We start from the raw sequence: 20,140 nt of genomic DNA on the forward strand, positions 1-20,140 counted from the left end.
GAGGAACTGGTGGGGTGAACTTCTATGGAGGAACTTCAATGGAGGTGGGCCCTGGTGGGATGAAGTTCAGTGGAGGTGGGTCCTGCTGGGATGAAGTTCTGTGGAGGAGCTGGTGGAGATGGATTGGATGAACTTTTGTGGAGGAACCGATGGAGGTGGGTCCTGGTGGGATGGATTTCTGTAGAGGAACTGCTGTGGAGGTGGGTCCTGGTGGGGTGGACTTTAATGGAGGAACTGGTGGAGATGGATCGGATGAAGTTACAGCCCTGGACACCTCTGGACACCCCCTGGACACCCCCAGGACACCCCAGGACACATCTGGACACCTCTGGACACCCCTGGACACCTCTGGACAACCCCTGGACACCCCGGGACACCCCAGGACACCCCTGGACACCCCAGGACACCCCCTGGACACCCCAGGACACCCCTGGACACATCTGGACACACCTGGACACCTCTGGACACCCCCTGGACACCCCAGGACACCCCTGGACACCCCTGGACACCCCAGGACCAACCTGATCTCCTGCAGCCCCCGCGGGGCCTCCTCGGGGCTCGGGCGGTTCCTCCCGCCCAGGAAAGGAGGAACCGGAGGCGCCGCGGGGCCACCACGGGGCCACCGCGGGTGACGAGTGACGAGCGGCGCCGAGGGGCCACCGCGGCGTCCCCACGGGCCCTGGTGGTGGCCCTGGTGGTGGTGGTGGCCCTGGTGGTGGTGGTGGCCCTGGTGGTGGCCCTGGTGGCGGCCCAGGGTCACAGCCCGGAGGTGACACCGGGGACAATGGAGGTGGCGCCTGCGCCCCGGAGGTGACACCACAGGAGGAGGTGACACCACAGGAGGAGGTGACACCACAGGAGGTGACACCACAGGAGGAGGTGACACGCAGGAGGTGACACAGGAGGAGGTGACACGCAGGAGGTGACACCACAGGACGTGGCTTCCTGTCCCAGCCGTGGTGGTGGTGGCACCGGTGGGGAGGAGCTGCCACCAAGGGGGTGGTGGCCTCAAGGGGGGACACGGGACACAGGGGGGACACCCAGGGCTGGGAGAGGGGACGCGGGCACAGGAGGGCCCTGGTGGGATGGGTGTGGTGGTCCAGGAGGTCCAGCAGGTCCAGGAGGTCCAGGAGACCTGGACATGGCGGAGATGGGTCCAGGTGGTCTGGATGTGGTGGCCCAGGAGGTCCAGGAGAGGTTCCTAACAGGCAGGGACCCCAAACTCTGCACGCCCAACCCTGTACCCCAAATTCTGCACCACAAATTCTGCACCCCGAATTTCCCAACTCAAGTTCTGCACCCCAAACTCCCCAACCCGAATTCTGCACCCCAAACCCCGCACCCCAAATTCTGCACCCCAAACCCTGCACCCCAAATTCTGCACCCCAAATTTCCCACCCCAAATTTCCCAACCCGAATTTCCCACCCCAAACTCTGCACCCCAAATTTCCCAACCCGAATTTCCCACCCCAAATTCTGCACCCCAAATTCTGCACCCCAAATTTCCCAACCCAAACCCTGCACCCCAAACTCTGCACCCCAAACCCTGCACCCCAAATTCCCCAACTCGAATTCTGCAGCCCGAATTTCCCACCCCAAACTCTGCACTGCAAACCCTACACCCCAAATTCTGCACCCCAAATTCCGCACTCCAAACCCTGCACCCCAAATTCTGCACCCCAAATTTCCCACCCCAAACTCTGCACTCCAAACCCTGCACCCCAAACTCTGCACCCCAAATTCTGCACCCCAAATTTCCCACCCCAAACCCCACACCCAAATTCTGCACCTCAAATCCTGCACCCCAAATTCTGCACCCCAAATTTCCCAACCCGAATTTCCCACCCCAAACCCTGCACCCCAAACCCTGCACCCCAAATTTCCCACCCCAAACCCCACACCCAAATTCTGCACCCCAAATTCCCCAACTCGAATTCTGCACCCCAAATTTCCCACCCCAAACCCTGCACCCCAAATTCCGCACCCCAAATTCTGCACCCCACATTTCCCACCCCAAACTCTGCACCCCAAATTTCCCAACTCGAATTTCCCACCCCAAAACCCACACCCAAATTCTGCACCCCAAATTTCCCAACTCAAGTTCTGCACCCCAAATTCCCCAACTGGAATTCTGCACCCCAAACCCTGCACCCCAAATTCTGCACCCCAAACCCCACACCCCAAATTTCCCACCCCAAATTCTGCACCCCAAATTCCACATCCCAAATTTCCCACCCCAAATTTCCCACCCCAAACCCTGCACCCCAAATTTCCCACCCCAAACCCCACACCCAAATTCTGCACCCCAAATTTCCCAACTCAAATTTCCCACCCCAAACTCCGCACCCAAATTCTGCACCCCAAACTCTGCACCCCAAATTTCCCAACCCGAATTCTGCACCCCAAACCCTGCACCCCAAACTCTGCACCCCAAATTCTGCACCCCAAATTCCACACCCCAAACCCCACACCCAAATTCTGCACCCCAAATTTCCCAACTCAAGTTCTGCGCCCCAAATTTCCCAACCCGAATTCTGCACCCCAAACTCTGCACCCCAAACTCTGCACCCCAAATTCTGCACCCCAAATTTCCCACCCCAAACCCCACACCTAAATTCTGCACCCCAAATTCTGCACCCCAAACTCTGCACTCCAAACCCTGCACCCCACATTTCTCTCACCAAATTTCCCAACCCAAACCCTGCACCCCAAATTTCCCACCCCAAATTCTACACCCCAAATTTCCCAACCCCAAACTCTGCACCCCAAATTCTGCACCCCAAACCCTGCACCCCAAATTTCCCAACTCAAGTTCTGCACCCCAAATTCCCCAACCCGAATTCTGCACCCCAAACCCTGCACCCCAAATTCTGCACCCCAAATCCCGCATCCCGAATTCTGCAGCCCAAATTCCGCACCCCAAACCCCACACACAAATTCTGCACCCCGAATTCTGCACCCAAAATTTCCCAACTCAAGTTCTGCACCCCAAATTCCCCAACCCGAATTCTGCACCCCAAATTTGCCACCCCAAACTCTGCACCCCAAACCCTGCACCCCAAACTCTGCACCCCGAATTCGGCACCCCAAATTTCCCCCCCCGAATTCTGCACCCCAAATTTCCCACCCCAAACCCCACACCCAAATTCTGCTCCCCAAATTTCCCAACTCAAGTTCTGCACCCCAAATTCCCCAACCCGAATTCTGCAGCCCAAATTTCCCACCCCAAACTCTGCACCCCAAACTCTGCACCCCGAATTCTGCACCCCAAATTTCCCAACCCGAATTTCCCACCCCAAATTCTGCACCCCAAACCCTGCACCTGAAATTTCCCAACCCAAACCCCGCCCCAAATTCTGCACCCCAAATTCCCCAACTCGAATTCTGCACCCCAAATTTCCCACCCCAAACCCTGCACCCCAAACTCTGCACCCCAAATTCTGCACCCCAAATTTCCCACCCCAAACTCTGCACCCCAAACCCTGCACCCCACATTTCCCACCCCAAACTCTGCACCCCAAATTTCCCAACTCGAATTTCCCACCCCAAAACCCACACCCAAATTCTGCACCCCAAATTTCCCAACTCAAGTTCTGCACCCCAAATTCCCCAACTCGAATTCTGCACCCCAAACCCTGCACCCCAAATTCTGCACCCCAAACCCCACACCCCAAATTTCCCACCCCAAATTCTGCACCCCAAATTCCACATCCCAAATTTCCCACCCCAAATTTCCCACCCCAAACCCCACACCCAAATTCTGCACCCCAAATTTCCCAACTCGAATTCTGCGCCCCAAATTCCCCAACCCGAATTCTGCAGCCCAAATTTCCCACCCTAAACTCTGCACCCCAAACTCTGCACCCCAAATTCTGCACCCCAAATTTCCCAATCCGAATTTCCCACCCCAAATTCTGCACCCCAAACCCTGCACCTGAAATTTCCCAACCCAAACCCCACACCCAAATTCTGCACCCCAAATTTCCCAACTCAAGTTCTGCACCCCAAATTCCCCAACTCGAATTCTGCACCCCAAATTCCGCACCCCAAATTTCCCACCCCAAACTCTGCACCCCAAATTTCCCACCCCAAACCCTGCACCCCAAATTTCCCACCCCCCAAATTTTGCCCCATCACCCCAAAAATTGCCCCAGAGGTCACCCCGGTTTTTTTTGGGGGGGACGATCCCGGCGGTGAAAAGAATCCATAAACAAATTTATTCGTTGATTAATAAATAATTAATTGAGGAAAATAATTAATAAATAATTAATTAAGAGCAATAATTAATTAAGAACAATAATTAATTAAGGACAATAATTACTTGAGGACGGCAGGGACCTCCCCCCCAAAGTGTCCCCAGTGTCCCCAAGATGGTCCCAAGTGTCCAGCACTGGGTCCCCAAATGTCCCCAAATGTCCCCAAATGTCCCCAAGTGTCCCCAGGTGTCCAGCACTGGGTCCCCAAATGTCCCCAAGTGTCCCCAAGCACCAAATTGGGGGGGTCACCGATGTCACTCGATGTCCCCAAACTTTCAGGTGGGAAGGTCACCGATGTCCCTTGATGTCCCCAAATCTCCAGCTTTGGATGTCACAGATGTCCCTTGTCCCCAAATCTCTGGGTATGGATGTCACCAAAGTCCCTTGTCCCCAAATCTTCAGGTGTGAAGGTCACTGATGTCACCTGATGTCCCCAAATCTCCAACCATGGATGTCACAGATGTCCCTCGATGTCCCCAAATCTCTGGGTTTGGATGTCACCGATGTCACCTGATGTCCCCAAACCTCCAACCATGGACGTCACCAATGTCCCTTGATGTCCCCAAATCTCTGGGTATGGTTGCCACCAAAGTCCCTCAATGTCCCCAAATCTCTGGGTTTGGAGGTCACCGATGTCTCTCGATGTCCCCAGATCTCCAACCATGGATGTCACAGATGTCCCTCAATGTCCCCAAATCTCTGGGTTTGGAGGTCACCGATGTCTCTCGATGTCCCCAAATCTCTGGGTTTGGAGGTCACTGATGTCACCTGATGTCCCCAAATCTCTGGACAGGGGGATCTTGTCACTCAAATCTCCAGCCTTGGATGTCACCAATGTCCCTTGATGTCCCCAGATCTCTGGGTATGGATGCCACCAAAGTCCCTCAATGTCCCCAAACCTTCAGGTGTGGAGGTCACCGATGTCACCTGATGTCCCCAAATCTCCAACCATGGACGTCACCAATGTCCCTCGATGTCCCCAAATCTTGGGGTTTGGATGTCACCGATGTCCCCAAATCTCTGGGTATGGTTGCCACCAAAGTCCCTTGTCCCCAAATCTCTGGGTTTGGAGGTCACTGATGTCCCTCAATGTCCCCAAACCTCCACACTCGGGACTCCCAGATGTCCCCAAGCCCCACCCAAGCAGGTGACCAGCAGGACACGAGGACGGCCACCCTCTGGTGCCACCACCAGGTGCCACCACCCGGTGCCACACCCGGTGCCACCTCCTCATCACCCCGGTGCCACCACCAGGTGCCACTCCCTCATCACCCCGGTGCCACCACCCACTGCCACCAGCCGCTGTCACCACCAGGTGCCACCCTCTCATCACCCTGGTGCCACCGCCAGGTGCCACCACCCGGTGCCACCAGCCGCTGTCATCACCCTGGTGCCACCACCCAGTGCCACCACCAGGTGCCACCCCATCATCATCCCGGTGCCACCACCCGGTGCCACCACCCAGGTGCCACCACCCAGGTGCCACCAGCCGCTGTCACCCGCCCGCGATCCTCAGCAGCCCCACAAAGTTCCCCTCGCGCTCCTCCTGCTCCAGCTGCCACCCGCCCATGTCCCCAACGCCGATGTCCCCAACAACGCTGTCCCCAACAACGCTGTCCCCAACGCCGTCCCCAACGCTGTCCCCAACGTTGTCCCCAACGCTGTCCCCAACGCTGTCCCCAACGCCGTCCCCAACCATCTCGAGGCTCAGGGTGTCCCCCGGCCACAGCTGTGCCACCGCCTGTCCCAGCCGCGAGCGCTGGCGGTGGCCGCCGGCCGCGGGGGACAGTGACAGGGACACGGCCAGCAGCGGCCTTGGGGACGCGGCGCGGCGCAGCCGCAGGGTGACACGGCCTTGGGGACAGCGGGCGGCGGCGCAGGTGACACCCAGCTGGCCGTAGAGCAGGTACAGGCCACCCGATGCCACCCGCAGAGATGTCCCCGACGCGTCCGGCCCGATGTCACCGCTCTGGAAAACGCCCCGGACGCCGTCGCGGTAGTGCCAGCGCGGGGACGGGGACAGCGAGCCTGGGGACAGAGGGGACACCGGGTCAGGGGGGCAGTGGGGACAGTGGGGACAATGGGGACAGTGGGGACAATGGGGACACGGGGTCAGGGGAGCATTGGGGACAGTGGGGACATGGGGACATGGGGACAGTGGGGACACCGGGTCAGGGGGGCAGTGGGGACAGTGGGGACAGTGGGGACATGGGGACAGTGGGGACATGGGGACACGGGGTCAGGGGGGCAGTGGGGACAGTGGGGACAGTGGGGACATTGGGGACAATGGGGACAATGGGGACAGTGGGGACACGGGGACAGTGGGGACACGGGGACAGTGGGGACAGTGGGGACAGTGGGGACACGGGGTCAGGGGGAGAGTAGGGACAATGGGGACATTGGGGACATGGGGACAACGGGGACAATGGGGACATTGGGGACAGTGGGGACAGTGGGGACATGGGGACAGAGGGGACACGGGGACAGTGGGAACAATGGGGACAGTGGGGACATCAGGGACAGTGGGGACAGTGGGGACATTGGGGACATTGGGGACAATGGGGACAATGGGGACAATGGGGACACGGGGTCAGGGGACAGTGGGGACATCAGGGACAATGGGGACAATGGGGACAGAGGGGACACTGGGTCAGGGGGAGAGTGGGGACAATGGGGACAATGGGGATGATGGGGTCAGTGGGGACATTGGGGACATCAGGGACACTGGGGACAGCGAGCCTGGGGACAGAGGGGACACGGGGTCAGGGGAGCATTGGGGACAGTGGGGACATGGGGACAGTGGGGACAGAGGGGACACGGGGTCAGGGGGACAGCAGGGACAGTGGGGACAGTGGGGACAGTGGGGACAGTGGGGACAGTGGGGACAGTGGGGACACCGGGTCAGGGGGGCAGCGGGGACAGCAGGGACATCAGGGGGACATCAGGGACAATGGGGACAGCGAGCCTGGGGACAGAGGGGACACGGGGTCAGGGGAGCATTGGGGACAGTGGGGACAATGGGGACAATGGGGACAATGGAGACATGGGGACATCAGGGACAGTGGGGACAGAGGGAACACGGGGTCAGGGGGACACTGGGGACATCAGGGGGGTATTGGGGACATCAGGGGGACAGAGAACCTGGGGACAATGACACCGTGGGGACAATGACACCGTGGGGACAATGACACCGTGGGGACAATGACATCCTGGGGACACTCCATGACATCCTGGGGACAATGACATCCTGGGGACAATGACATCCTGGGGACACTCTGGGACACCGTGGGGACAATGACACCCTAGGGACAATGACACTGTGGGGACAATGACACCTTGGGGACAATGACATCCTGGGGACAATGACACTGTGGGGACAATGACACCTTGGGGACAATGACACCTTGGGGACACTCTGGGACACCTTGGGGACAATGACATCCTGGGGACAATGACACCTTGGGGACAATGACACCGTGGGGACATTCTGTGACACTTTGGGGACACTCTGGGACACCCTAGGAACATTCCAAGACACCGTGGGGACACTCCATGACATCCTGGGGACAATGACACCGTGGGGACAATGACATCCTGGGGACAATGACACCGTGGGGACAATGACACCTTGGGGACAATGACACCGTGGGGACAATGACATCCTGGGGACAATGACACCGTGGGGACAATGACACCGTGGGGACAATGACAATGACATCCTGGGGACAGCAGCTCCATGACGCCGCTTGTGCCACCGCCGGATGTGGCGGGAGAGGTGACAAGGGGGAGGTGACACTGGGGGAGGGGACACTGAGGTGGTGGCACTTCCTCTGCGAGGAGCCCGGGTGACAATTTCGATATGACTGCGGTGGGGGGAGGGGAGGGGGGGGTGACATCAGGGACAGGAGGGGACACAGGGGACACAGGGGACACTGGGGACATCGGGGACAGTGGGGACATCGGGGACAGTGGGGACAATGGGGACAATGGGGACATTGGGAGACCTTGGGGACATTGAGGGACATTGGGGGACATTGGGGACATTGAGGACATCGGGGACATTGGGGACACTGGGGACATTGAGGGACATTGGGGACAGTGGGGACATTGAGGGACAGGAGGGGACATCAGGGGACATCGGGGGACATCAGGGGACATCAAGGGGACATCAAGGCACATCAGGGGACAGGAGGGGACAGGAAGGGACAGGAGGTGACACAGGTGACATTGAGGTGCCATTCAGGTGACATTCAGGTGACATTCAGCACTTACCGGGGCTGAGCAGGATGTGGGCAGCGGTGGCAGCCTGAGGGGACAGGAGGGGACAACGTCAGCACCAGGGTCCCCAAGGTGTCCCCAAGGTGTCCCCAATGTCCCCAAGGTGTCCCCAATGTCCCCAATGTCCCCAAGGTGTCCCCAATGTCCCCAAGGTGTCCCCAGGGTGTCCCAAATGTGCCCAATGTCCCCAAGGTGTCCCCAATGTCCCCAAGGTGTCCCCAGGGTGTCCCAAACATCCCCAAGGTGTCCCAAATGTGCCCAAGGTGTCTCCAATGTCCGCAATGTCCCCAATGTGTTCCCAATGTTCCCAGTGTCCCCAATGTCCCCAAGGTGTCCCCAAGGTGTCCCCAGTGTCCCCAAGGTGTCCCCAAGGTGTCCCCAGGGTGTCCCCAAGAAGGGAAGGTGGCAAACACAGAGGACGGACACCCCGGATGGACAGACGGACAAAGCCCCGGACAGACGGACAGAGCCCAGGGCAAGGAGGACGCCCGGACGGACGGACGGACAGACGGACGGACACCTGGACGGACAGACGGACACGCGCAGCTGGACGGACGGACAGACACCCGCACGGACAGACGGACAGCCAGGCTGGTCACTGGACACATGGACGGACGGACGGACGGACGGACGGACGGACACCTGGACAGCCAGGCTGGTCACTGGACACGCGGACGGACGGACAGACGGACGGACGCCTGGACGGACAGACAAGCAGGCGCTTGGACAGATGGACACCTGGGCAGGCGGACCCCGTCCCTCCCTCCAGAGGGACGTACAGACGGACGGAGAGCAGACAGACACCAGGACGGACACCGGGGACACACGGACACCCGGGCAGACCGACAGACGGACACCCGGGCAAGCAAACAGCAGGACAGACGGACACCTGGACAGACGGACACCTGGACAAACCTGTACCAGGACAAACGGACACCGGGACCAACACCTGAACAACAGGAAAACCGGACACCGGGACAAACGGACGCTGGGACAGACGGACACCAGGAAAAACACCCAGATAACTGGAAAACCGGACACCAGGACACCGGGACAAACGGACACCAGGACAAACGGACACCGGGACAAATGGGCACCCGGACACCTGGACACCAGGACAGACGGACACCTGGACAAACGGACACCGGGATAACCGGATAACCAGACACTGGGACAAACGGACATCGGGACACCAGGACAAACGGACACCAGGAGACCTGGACAAACGGACACCGGGACAAACAGACACCGGGACAAATGTGCATCGGGACAAACGGACACCGGCACAAACGGACACCAGGACAAATGGACACCGGGACAAATGGGCACCCGGACACCTGGACACCAGGACAGACGGACAGCTGGACAGACGGACACTGGGATAACCGGATAACCAGACACTGGGACAAACGGACATCGGGACACCAGGACAAACAGACACCGGGACAAACAGGTACCGGGACAAACGGACAAACGGACCCCGGGACAAACGGACACCGGGACAAACGGACACCGGGAGACCCGGACAAATGGACACCGGGACAAACGGACAAACAGACGCCGGGACAGACAGACGCCGGGACAGACAGACGCCGGGACAAACGGACACCGGGACAAACGGACACCGGGAGACCCGGACAAACGGACACCGGCACTCCCGGCCCCCCGGGACACCCCGACCCCGCGCCGAGCGGCCGCGCCGCCCTCGGGACAGACGGCCAGACGGACAGGCGGACGGACGGACGGACGGAGCCCTCCCTCCCCGCCGTGCCCACCTGCGGCGGGGGCGGCCCCCGGAGCGCGGCCACGGCGGCGGCGGCGGCGGCTCCGAGCGCGGCCAGGGCGGCGATGGCGGCGAGCGCGGGCAGCACGAACCGGCACCGGCACCGGCACCGGGCGTGGGAGCGGGGCTGCTCCGGGTCCCGCTCCCGGTTCCGCTCCACGTCCCGGTTCTGCTCCAAATCCCGGTCCCGGTTCTTTTCCCGGTTCTGGTCCCAGTTTTGGTGCCGGTTCATGTCCCGGTTCTGCTCTCGGTCCCGGTTCATGTCCCGGTCTCGGTTCATGTCCCGGTCCTGGTCCCGGTGCCAGTTCTGGTTCTGGTGCGGGTTCTGGTCCCAGTTCCGGTCCCGATTCTGGTCCCAGTTCTGGTGCCCGTTCACGTCCCGGTTCATGTCCCACATCCGGTCCCGGTTCCGGTCCCAGTTGTGATGCCCGTTCTGGTCCCAGTTCTGGCTCTGGTGCGGGTTCTGGTTCCAGTTCTGGTGCCCGTTCTGGTGCCCGTTCTGGTCCCGGTTCTGGTTCTGGCACGGGTTCTGCTCCCGGTTCATGTCCCGGTCCTGGTGCCCGTTCTGGTGCCCGTTCTGCTCCCGGTTCGTGTCCCGCTCCTGGTGCCGGTTCTGGTTCTGGCGCGGGTTCTGCTCCCGGTTCACGTCCCCGTTCTGGTGCCATTCCCGGTTCTTGTCCCGCTCCTGGTGCCATTCCCGGTGCCGATCCCGGTCCCGGTCCCGGTCCATGTCCCGCTCCTGGTGCCCGTCCTGGTGCCAGTCCCGGTTCCGGTCCCGGTCCCAGTCCCGGTCCGTGTCCCGCTCCTGGTGCCAGTCCCGGTTCCGGTCCCGGTCCGTGTCCCGCTCCTGGTGCCCGTCCTGGTGCCAGTCCCGGTTCCGGTCCGGGTCCGGGCCCGGGCAGAGGCACCGGTGGGACCGCGCGGCCGCCGCGGGATTCTCGGGCTCGGCGAGCGGCGACATCGCGGCGACATCGGCGACAGAGCGGAGCGGGGCGGCCTTTAACGGGACAGGAACGGGGAGGGGACAGCGGCGACAGCGGGGAGGGGACAGGGGTGACAACGGGGAGGGGACAGCGGTGACATCAGGGAATGCACCGGGGACAGCGGGGAGGGGACAGAGGTGACAACGGGGAGGGGACACGGTGACATCAGGGAACGCACCGGGGACAGCGGGGAGGGGACAGCGGGGAGGGGACAGCGGTGACATCAGGGAATGCACCGGGGACAGCGGGGAGGGGACAGCGGTGACAACGGGGAGGGGACACGGTGACATCAGGGAATGCACCGGGGACAGCGGGGAGGGAACTGGAACAACGGGGAGGGGACAGCGGGGACATCGGAGCGTGGGCGGCGACATCGGGGAACGCACCGGGGATGTCGGGGAGGGGACAGGAACAACGGGGAGGGGACACGGTGACAGCGGGGCGTGGGCGGCGACATCGGGGATGGGACATCGGAACGGGAACGTCGGGGAGGGGACAGGGACACCGAGGAGGGGACACGGTGACATCAGGGAATGCACCGGGGATGTCGGGGAGGGGACTGGAACATCGGGGAGGGGACAGCGGGGACATCGGGGAGGGACCGGGGACATCAGAGAACGGACCGGCGACATCGGGGAGGGGAGAGGGACAGCGGGGAGTGGGACACGGGGAGGGGACACGGTGACATCGGGGAGGGGACACGGTGACATCGGGGAGTGGGACACGGTGACATCGGGGAGGGGACACGGTGACATCGGGGAGTGGGACACGGTGACATCCAGGGAACGCACCGGGGATGTCGGGGAGGGGACTGGAACATCGGGGAGGGGACATCGCGGAGGGGACATCGGGGAAGGGACCGGGGACATCACGGAGGGGACAGCGGGGAGGGGGACACGGGGAGGGGACACGGTGACATCGGGGAGGGGACAGCGGTGACATCGGGGAACGCACCGGGGACAGCGGGGAGGGGACAGGAACAACGGGGAGGGGACACGGTGACAGCGGGGCGTGGGCGGCGACATCGGGGAAGGGACATCGGAACGGGAACGTCGGGGAGGGGACAGGGACATCGAGGAGGGGACAGTGGGGACAGCGGGGAGGGGACAGTGGGGACAGCGGGGAGGGGACCGGGAAGGTGACATCAGGGAATGCACCGGGGACAGCGGGGAGGGGACAGCGGTGACATCAGGGAATGCACCGGGGACAGCGGGGAGGGGACAGCGGTGACATCAGGGAATGCACCGGGGACAGCGGGGAGGGGACAGCGGTGACATCAGGGAATGCCCCCGGGATGTCGGGCAGGGAACTGGAACAACGGGGAGGGGACAGCGGGGACAGCGGGGAGGGGACAGAGGTGACATCAGGGAATGCACCGGCGACATCAGAGAGGGGACTGGGACATCGGGGAGGGGACATCTGGGAGGGGACATCGGGGAGGGGACACGGTGACATCGAGGAGGGACAGGGGACGTCAGGGAATGGAGCGGGGACAGCGGGAAGGGACAACGGGGAGGGGACACGGTGACACCGGCGAGAGGACAGAGGTGACACCGGGGAGGGGACTGGAACATCGGGGAGGGGACACGGGGACATCACGGAGGGGACAGCGAGGAGGGGACATCAGGAAGGGGACGCGGTGACATCGAGGAGGGACCGGGGACATCAGGGAATGGAGCGGGGACAGCGGGGAGGGGACACGGGGACATCACGGAGGGGACAGCACGGAGGTGACATCGGGGAGGGAGCGGTGAAGGCGGGGAGGGGACGCGGTGACATCGGGGAAGGGACCGGGGATATTGAGGAGGGGACCGGAGCATCGGGGAGGGGACAGAGGTGACAGCGGGGAGGGGACAGAGGTGACATCAGGGAATGCACCGGGGATGTCGGGAACTGGAACATCGGGGAGGGGACACGGTGACATCGGGGAACGCACCGGCGACATCGGGGAGGGGACAGCGGGGAAGGGACATCGGGGAGGGGACAGCGGGGAAGGGACATCGGGGAGGGGACAGGGGTGACATCAGGGAGGGGACAGGGGTGACATCAGGGAATGCAGCGGCGGCGTCGGGGAGGGGACAAGCGGGAGGGGACACGGTGACATCGGGGAAGGGACACGGGGAGGGGACACGGTGACATCGGGGAGGGGACAGAGGTGACATCAGGGAATGCACCGGCGACGTCGGGGAGCGGGACGTGGGGAGGGGACACGGGCAGGGGACAGCGGTGACATCGAGGGGAGGGGACAGAGGTGACATCGAGGAGGGACCGGGGACAGAGGGGAGGGGACAGCAGAGAGGGGACGCGGTGACATCAGGGAAGGGGACGGCGACATCGGGGAACGCGACATGGGAGGGTCAGTGGTGACACCGGTGCCACCTGTCCCCAATGTCCCCCATGCCACCGGTGCCACCTGTCCCCAATGTCCCCCTTGTTCCACCTGTGCCACCGGTCCCCAATGTCCCCCTTGTTCCACCGGCGCCACCTGTCCCCAATGTCCCCCTTGTTCCACCGGCGCCACCTGTCCCCAATGTCCCCCTTGTTCCACCCGTCTCACCAGCGCCACCGGTGCCACCGGTGCCACCAGTGCCACCTGTCACCGGGGAGGTGACAACGAGGAATGCACCGGGGACAGCGGGGAGGGGGCGGCGACGTGGGGGAAGGGAGCGGGGACACCGGGGAGGGGACAGTGACACCGAGGGGGGACCGAGAAGGGGTTGGGGACACCGAGGAGGAGTTGGGGACACCGAGAAGGGGGTGGGGACACCGGGGAGGGGACAGTGACACCGAGGGGGGGACCCAGAAGGGGTTGGGGACACCGGGGAGGGGTTGGGGACACTGAAGAGGGGTTGGGGACACCGGGGAGGGTTTGGGGACACTGGAGAGGGGACAATGACACCGGGAATGGGTTGGGGACACCGGGAACGAATTGGGGGCACCAGGGAGGGCTTAAGGACACCGGGGAGGGGACAATGACACCGGGGAGGGGACACCGGGAATGGGTTGGGGACACTGGGGAGGGGACAATGACACCGAGGGGAGGGGACACCAGGAAGAGGACAGTGACACCGAGGGGGGGACACCAGGGAGGGGTTGGGGACACTGGGGAGGGGTTGGGGACACCGTGGAGGGGACAATGACACTGAGGGGACACCAGGGAGGGGTTGGGGACACTGGAGAGGTGACAATGACACCGGGAATGGGTTGGGGACACCGGGAACGAATTGGGGGCACCAGGGAGGGCTTAAGGACACCGGGGAGGGGACACCAGGTAGGGGTTGGGGACACTGGAGAGGGCTTGGGGACACTGAGGATGTGACAATGACATCGAGGGGACACCAGGAAGGGGTTGGGGACACCGGGGAAGGGAAAACGACACCGAGGGGGGGAGACTGGGATGGAGTTGGGGACACCGAGAAGGGGTTGGGGACACTGGAGAGGGGACAGTGACACCGAGGAGGGGACCAGGAAGGGGTTGGGGACACCAGGGAGGGGTTGGGGACACCGGGGAGGGGACAATGACACCGAGGGGGGGACAGTGACACCGGGGAGGGGACACCGGGAATGGGTTGGGGACACCGAGAAGGGGTTGGTGACACTGAGGATGTGGCAATGACATCGAGGGGACACCAGGGAGGGGTTGGGGACACTGGAGAGGGGACAGTGACACCGGGGAGGGGACACCAGGGCGGGGTTGGGGACACTGAGGATGTGACAATGACATCGAGGGGACAGCAGGGACGGGCTGGGGACACCGAGGAGGAGTTGGGGACACTGGGGAGGGGACAGTGACACCGGGAATGGGTTGGGGACACCGGGGATGGGTTGGGGACAGCGAGAAGAGGCCGGTGACACCCGGGAGGGGACAATGACACCGAGAAGGGGTCGGGGACACCAGGAAGGGGTTGGGGACACCGGGGAAGGGACAATGACATCGAGGGGACACCAAGGACAGGCTGGGGACACCGAGGAGGGGTTGGGGAAACCAGGGAGGGCTTAAGGACACCGAGGAGGGGACAATGACACTGAGGGGGGGCACCAGGAAGGGGCTGGGGACACTGGAGAGGGGACAATGACACCGAGGGGGACACCGGGAATGGGTTGGGGACACCGAGGAGGGCTTGGGGACACTGAGGATGTGACAATGACATCGAGGGGACACCAGGGACGGGCTGGGGACACCGAGGAGGAGTTGGGGACACTGGGGAGGGGACAGTGACACCGACGGGGGGGACACCAGGGAGGGGTTGGTGACACTGGGGAGGGGACAATGACACCGGGGAGGGGACCGGGAAGGGGTTGGGGACACTGGAGAGGGGTTGGGGACACCGGGGAAGGGACAATGACATGGAGGGGACACCAGGGACGGTCTGGGGACACCAGGAAGGGGTTGGTGACACTGGGGAAGGGACAGTGACACCGAGGGGACAGCAGGGAGGGGTTGGGGACGTCGGGGAGGACTTGGGGACACCAAGAAGGGGACAGTGACACCAGGGAGGGGAGACCGGGAAAGGGTTGGGGACACCAGGGAGGGCATAAGGACACCGAGGAGGGGACAATGACACCGGGGAGGGGACACCGGGAATGGGTTGGGGACACTGGGGAGGGGACAATGACACTGAGGAGGGGACCGGGGAGGGGTTGGGGACACCGAGAAGGGGTTGGGGACACTGGGGAGGGGACAATGACACCGAGGGGGGGGACAGTGACACCGGGGAGGGGACACCGGGAATGGGTTGGGGACACCGAGAAGAGGCCGGTGACACCCAGGAAGGGACAATGACATCGAGAAGGGCTCGGGGACACCAAAAAGGGCTCGGGGACACCGGGGAGGGGTTGGGGACACTGAGGATGTGACAATGACATCGAGGGGACACCAGGGACGGGCTGGGGACACCGAGGAGGAGTTGGGGACACCAGAAAGGGGTTGGGGACACCGGGGAGGGGACAGTGACACCGAGGAGGGGACCGGGAAGGGGTGGGGGACACTGGAGAGGGGTTGGGGACACCGAGAAGGGCTTGGGGACACTGGGGAGGGGACAATGACACGGGGGGGGGACACCAGGGAGGGGTTGGGGACACCAGGGAGGGGACAATGACACCGGGGAGGGGACAATGACACCGAGAGGGACACCGGGAAGGAGTTGGGGACACTGGGGAAGGACAGTGACACCGAGGGGACAGCAGGGACGGGCTGGGGACACCAGGAAGGGGTTGGGGACACCAGAAAGGGGTTGGGGACACCAGGGAGGGGACAATGACAACGAGGAGGGGTTGGGGACACTGAGGAGGGGACAATGACACGGAGGGGGACACCGGGAATGGGTTGGGAACACCGGGGAGGGGACAATGACACCGAGGGGGGGGACAGTGACACCGGGGAGGGGACACCGGGAATGGGTTGGGGACACCGAGAAGAGGCCGGTGACACCCGGGAGGGGACAATGACATCGAGAAGGGCTCGGGGACACCAGGAAGGGCTCGGGGACACCGAGGAGGGGTTGGGGACACTTCGGGGTGACCCCTCGGGGACAAAGGCGACACCAGCGAGGGACAAACCCGACCCAGGGGGGGGCGGCACCGGCGACAAAAGCGACACCGGGGGGAGGGGACAAATCCAACGGGGGGGAGGTGACACAAAAGCGACACCGGGGGGCGGGGCCAGATCCAATGGGGGGGAGGGGACAAAAGCGACACCGGGGGGCGGGGCCAGATCCAATGGGGGGGAGGTGACACCAAAGCGACACCGGGGGGCGGGGCCAGATCCAGCGGGGGGGAGGGGACACCAAAGCGACACCGGGGGTGGGGGCGGGGCCAGATCCAGCGGGGGGGAGGGGACAAAAGCGACACCGGGGGGAGGGGACAAATCCAACGGGGGGGAGGTGACACCAAAGCGACACCGGGGGGCGGGGCCAAATCCAATGGGGGGGAGGTGACACAAAAGCGACACCGGGGGTGGGGGCGGGGCCAAATCCAATGGGGGGGTGGTGACACCAAAGCGACACCGGGGGTGGGTGGGGAGGTTTTGGGGACCCTCCCGGCCGTGACGTCACGGGTGGGAATTGTCCCCGAGTGTCCCCAAGCGCCACCCGCGGGGGTTTCCTGCGGGCACGGAAATTTGGGAACTCTCGGGGTTTGTTTTTTTTGGGGGGAGGGTAAAGGGGAGATTTGGGCGGGGGGAGGGGAGGGACACCCCAAAAAAAGGGGATTCCTAAAAACCACAAAACCCTCCCAAAAAAGCCCAAAATGGGACCCCCCAAACCTCCCCAAATTCAGCGAAATGAGACCCCAAAAAAAGCGTCAAATCCCCCGAAATGGGACCCCAAAAAAACCCCAAATCCCCCCCAAAAAACCCAAATCATCCCAAAATGGGACCTACAAAAACCCCAAAATGGAACCCCAACCCCCCCCCCCCTCAAATTCCGTAAATAAATAAATAATAAATATAAAATAAACCCCAAATCCCCCCAAAACAACCCCAAACCGCCCCAAAATGGGACCCCAAAAAACCCCAAACTCCCCCCCAAAAAACCCAAATCACCCCTAAAATGGGATCCCAAAAAAACCTCAACCCCCCCAAAAAAACCCAAAACGAGACCCACAAAAAAACCCCAAAACCCCCCCAAAAAAACCCAAAATGGGATCCCCAAAACCTCCCCAAATTCAGCGAAATGAGACCCCAAAAAAACACCGAAATTCCCCGAAATGGGACCCCAAAAAAACCCCAAATCATCCCCAAAAAACCCCAAATCATCCCAAAAAATCCCAAATCATCCCAAAATGGGACCTACAAAAACCCCAAAATGGAACCCCAACCCCCCCCTCAAATTCCGTAAATAAATAAATAAATAAATAATATAAAATAAACCCCAAATCCCCCCCAAAAAAACCCCAAACCGCCCCAAAATGGGACCCCAAAAAACCCCAAACTCCCCCCAAAAAAACCCCAAATCACCCCTAAAATGGGATCCCAAAAAAACCCCAAAACCCCCCCAAAAAAACCCAAAATGGGACCCCCAAAACCTCCCCAAATTCAGCAAAATGAGACCCCAAAAAACTGACAAATTCCCCGAAATGGGACCCCAAAAAAACCCCAAATCATCCCAAAAAACCCCAAATCATCCCAAAAAATCCCCAAATCATCCCAAAATGGGACCTACAAAAAACCCCAAAATGGAACCCCAACCTCCCCCTCAAATTCCGTAAATAAATAAATAAATAATAAATATAAAATAAACCCCAAATCCCCCCCAAAAAAACCCCAAACCGCCCCAAAATGGGATCCCAAAAAACCCCAAACTCCCCCCAAAAAACCCCAAATCACCCCTAAAATGGGATCCCAAAAAAACCTCAAACCCCCCAAAAACAACCCAAAACGAGACCCACAAAAAAACCCCAAAACCCCCCCAAAAAAGCCCAAAATGGGACCCACAAAACCTCCCCAAATTCAGTAAAATGAGACCCCAAAAAAACACCAAAATTCCCCGAAATGGGACCCCAAAAAAACCCCAAATCATCCCAAAAAAACCCAAATCATCCCAAAATGGGACCTACAAAAACCCCAAAATGGAACCCCAACCCCCCCCAAATTCCGTAAATAAATAAATAAATAAATAATAAATATAAAATAAACCCCAAATCCCCCCCAAAAATCCCCAAACTGCTCCAAAATGGGACCCCAAAAATCCCCAAACTCCCCCTCAAAAAAACCCAAATCACCCCTAAAATGGGATCCCAAAAAAACCCCAAAACCCCCCCAAAAAAGCCCAAAATGGGACCCCCAAAACCTCCCCAAATTCAGCGAAATGAGACCCCAAAAAAGCGTCAAATCCCCCGAAATGGGACCCCAAAAAAACCCCAAATCATCCCAAAAAACCCCAAATCATCCCAAAATGGAACCTACAAAAAACCCCAAAATGGAACCCCAACCTCCCCCAAATTCCGTAAATAAATAAATAAATAATAAATATAAAATAAACCCCAAATCCCCCCAAAACAACCCCAAACCGCCCCAAAATGGGATCCCAAAAAACCCCAAACTCCCCCCAAAAAAACCCAAATCACCCCTAAAATGGGATCCCAAAAAAACCTCAACCCCCCCAAAAAAACCCAAAACGAGGCCCACAAAAAAACCCCAAAACCCCCCCAAAAAAACCCAAAACGAGACCCACAAAAAAACCCCAAAACCCCCCCAAAAAAGCCCAAAATGGGATCCCCAAAACCTCCCCAAATTCAGCAAAATGAGACCCCAAAAAAACACCGAAATTCCCCGAAATGGGACCCCAAAAAAACCCCCAAGTCCCCCCTCAAAAAAACCCAAATCACCCCTAAAATGGGAACACAAAAAAACCTCAACCCCCCCAAAAAAACCCCAAAACGAGACCCACAAAAAAACCCCAAACTCCTCCCAAAAAACCTAAACCCCCAAAATGGGAACCCTAAAAAACCCCAAACACCCCAAAAAACCCCCATAAAAAACGCAGAGTGGGACCCCCCAAAAAAACCCCCAACGCCCTCAAAAAACCCAAACTCCCTCAAAATGAGACACCAAAAAACCCCAAATTCCACCAAAAGGGACCCCCAAAAAAACCCAGTTCCCTCCCGAAATGGGACCCCAAAAAAATCCCAAATCCCCCCAAAATGAGACCTCCAAAAAAAACAAAATCTCCCCAAAATGAGACCCCCAAAAAATCCCAAACTTCCCCAAAATGGGACCCCAAAAAAATCCCAAATCCCCCCCAAATACCCAAAATCCCCCCAAAATGGGACCTACAAAAAAACCAAAATTCCCCCAAAGTGGGACCCCCTAAAAAACCCCAAAATCCCCCAAAATGGGACTC

The sequence above is a fragment of the Melospiza georgiana genome, chromosome 32, assembly GCF_028018845.1.
Source record: "Melospiza georgiana isolate bMelGeo1 chromosome 32, bMelGeo1.pri, whole genome shotgun sequence".
NCBI classification, from domain to species: domain Eukaryota; kingdom Metazoa; phylum Chordata; class Aves; order Passeriformes; family Passerellidae; genus Melospiza; species Melospiza georgiana.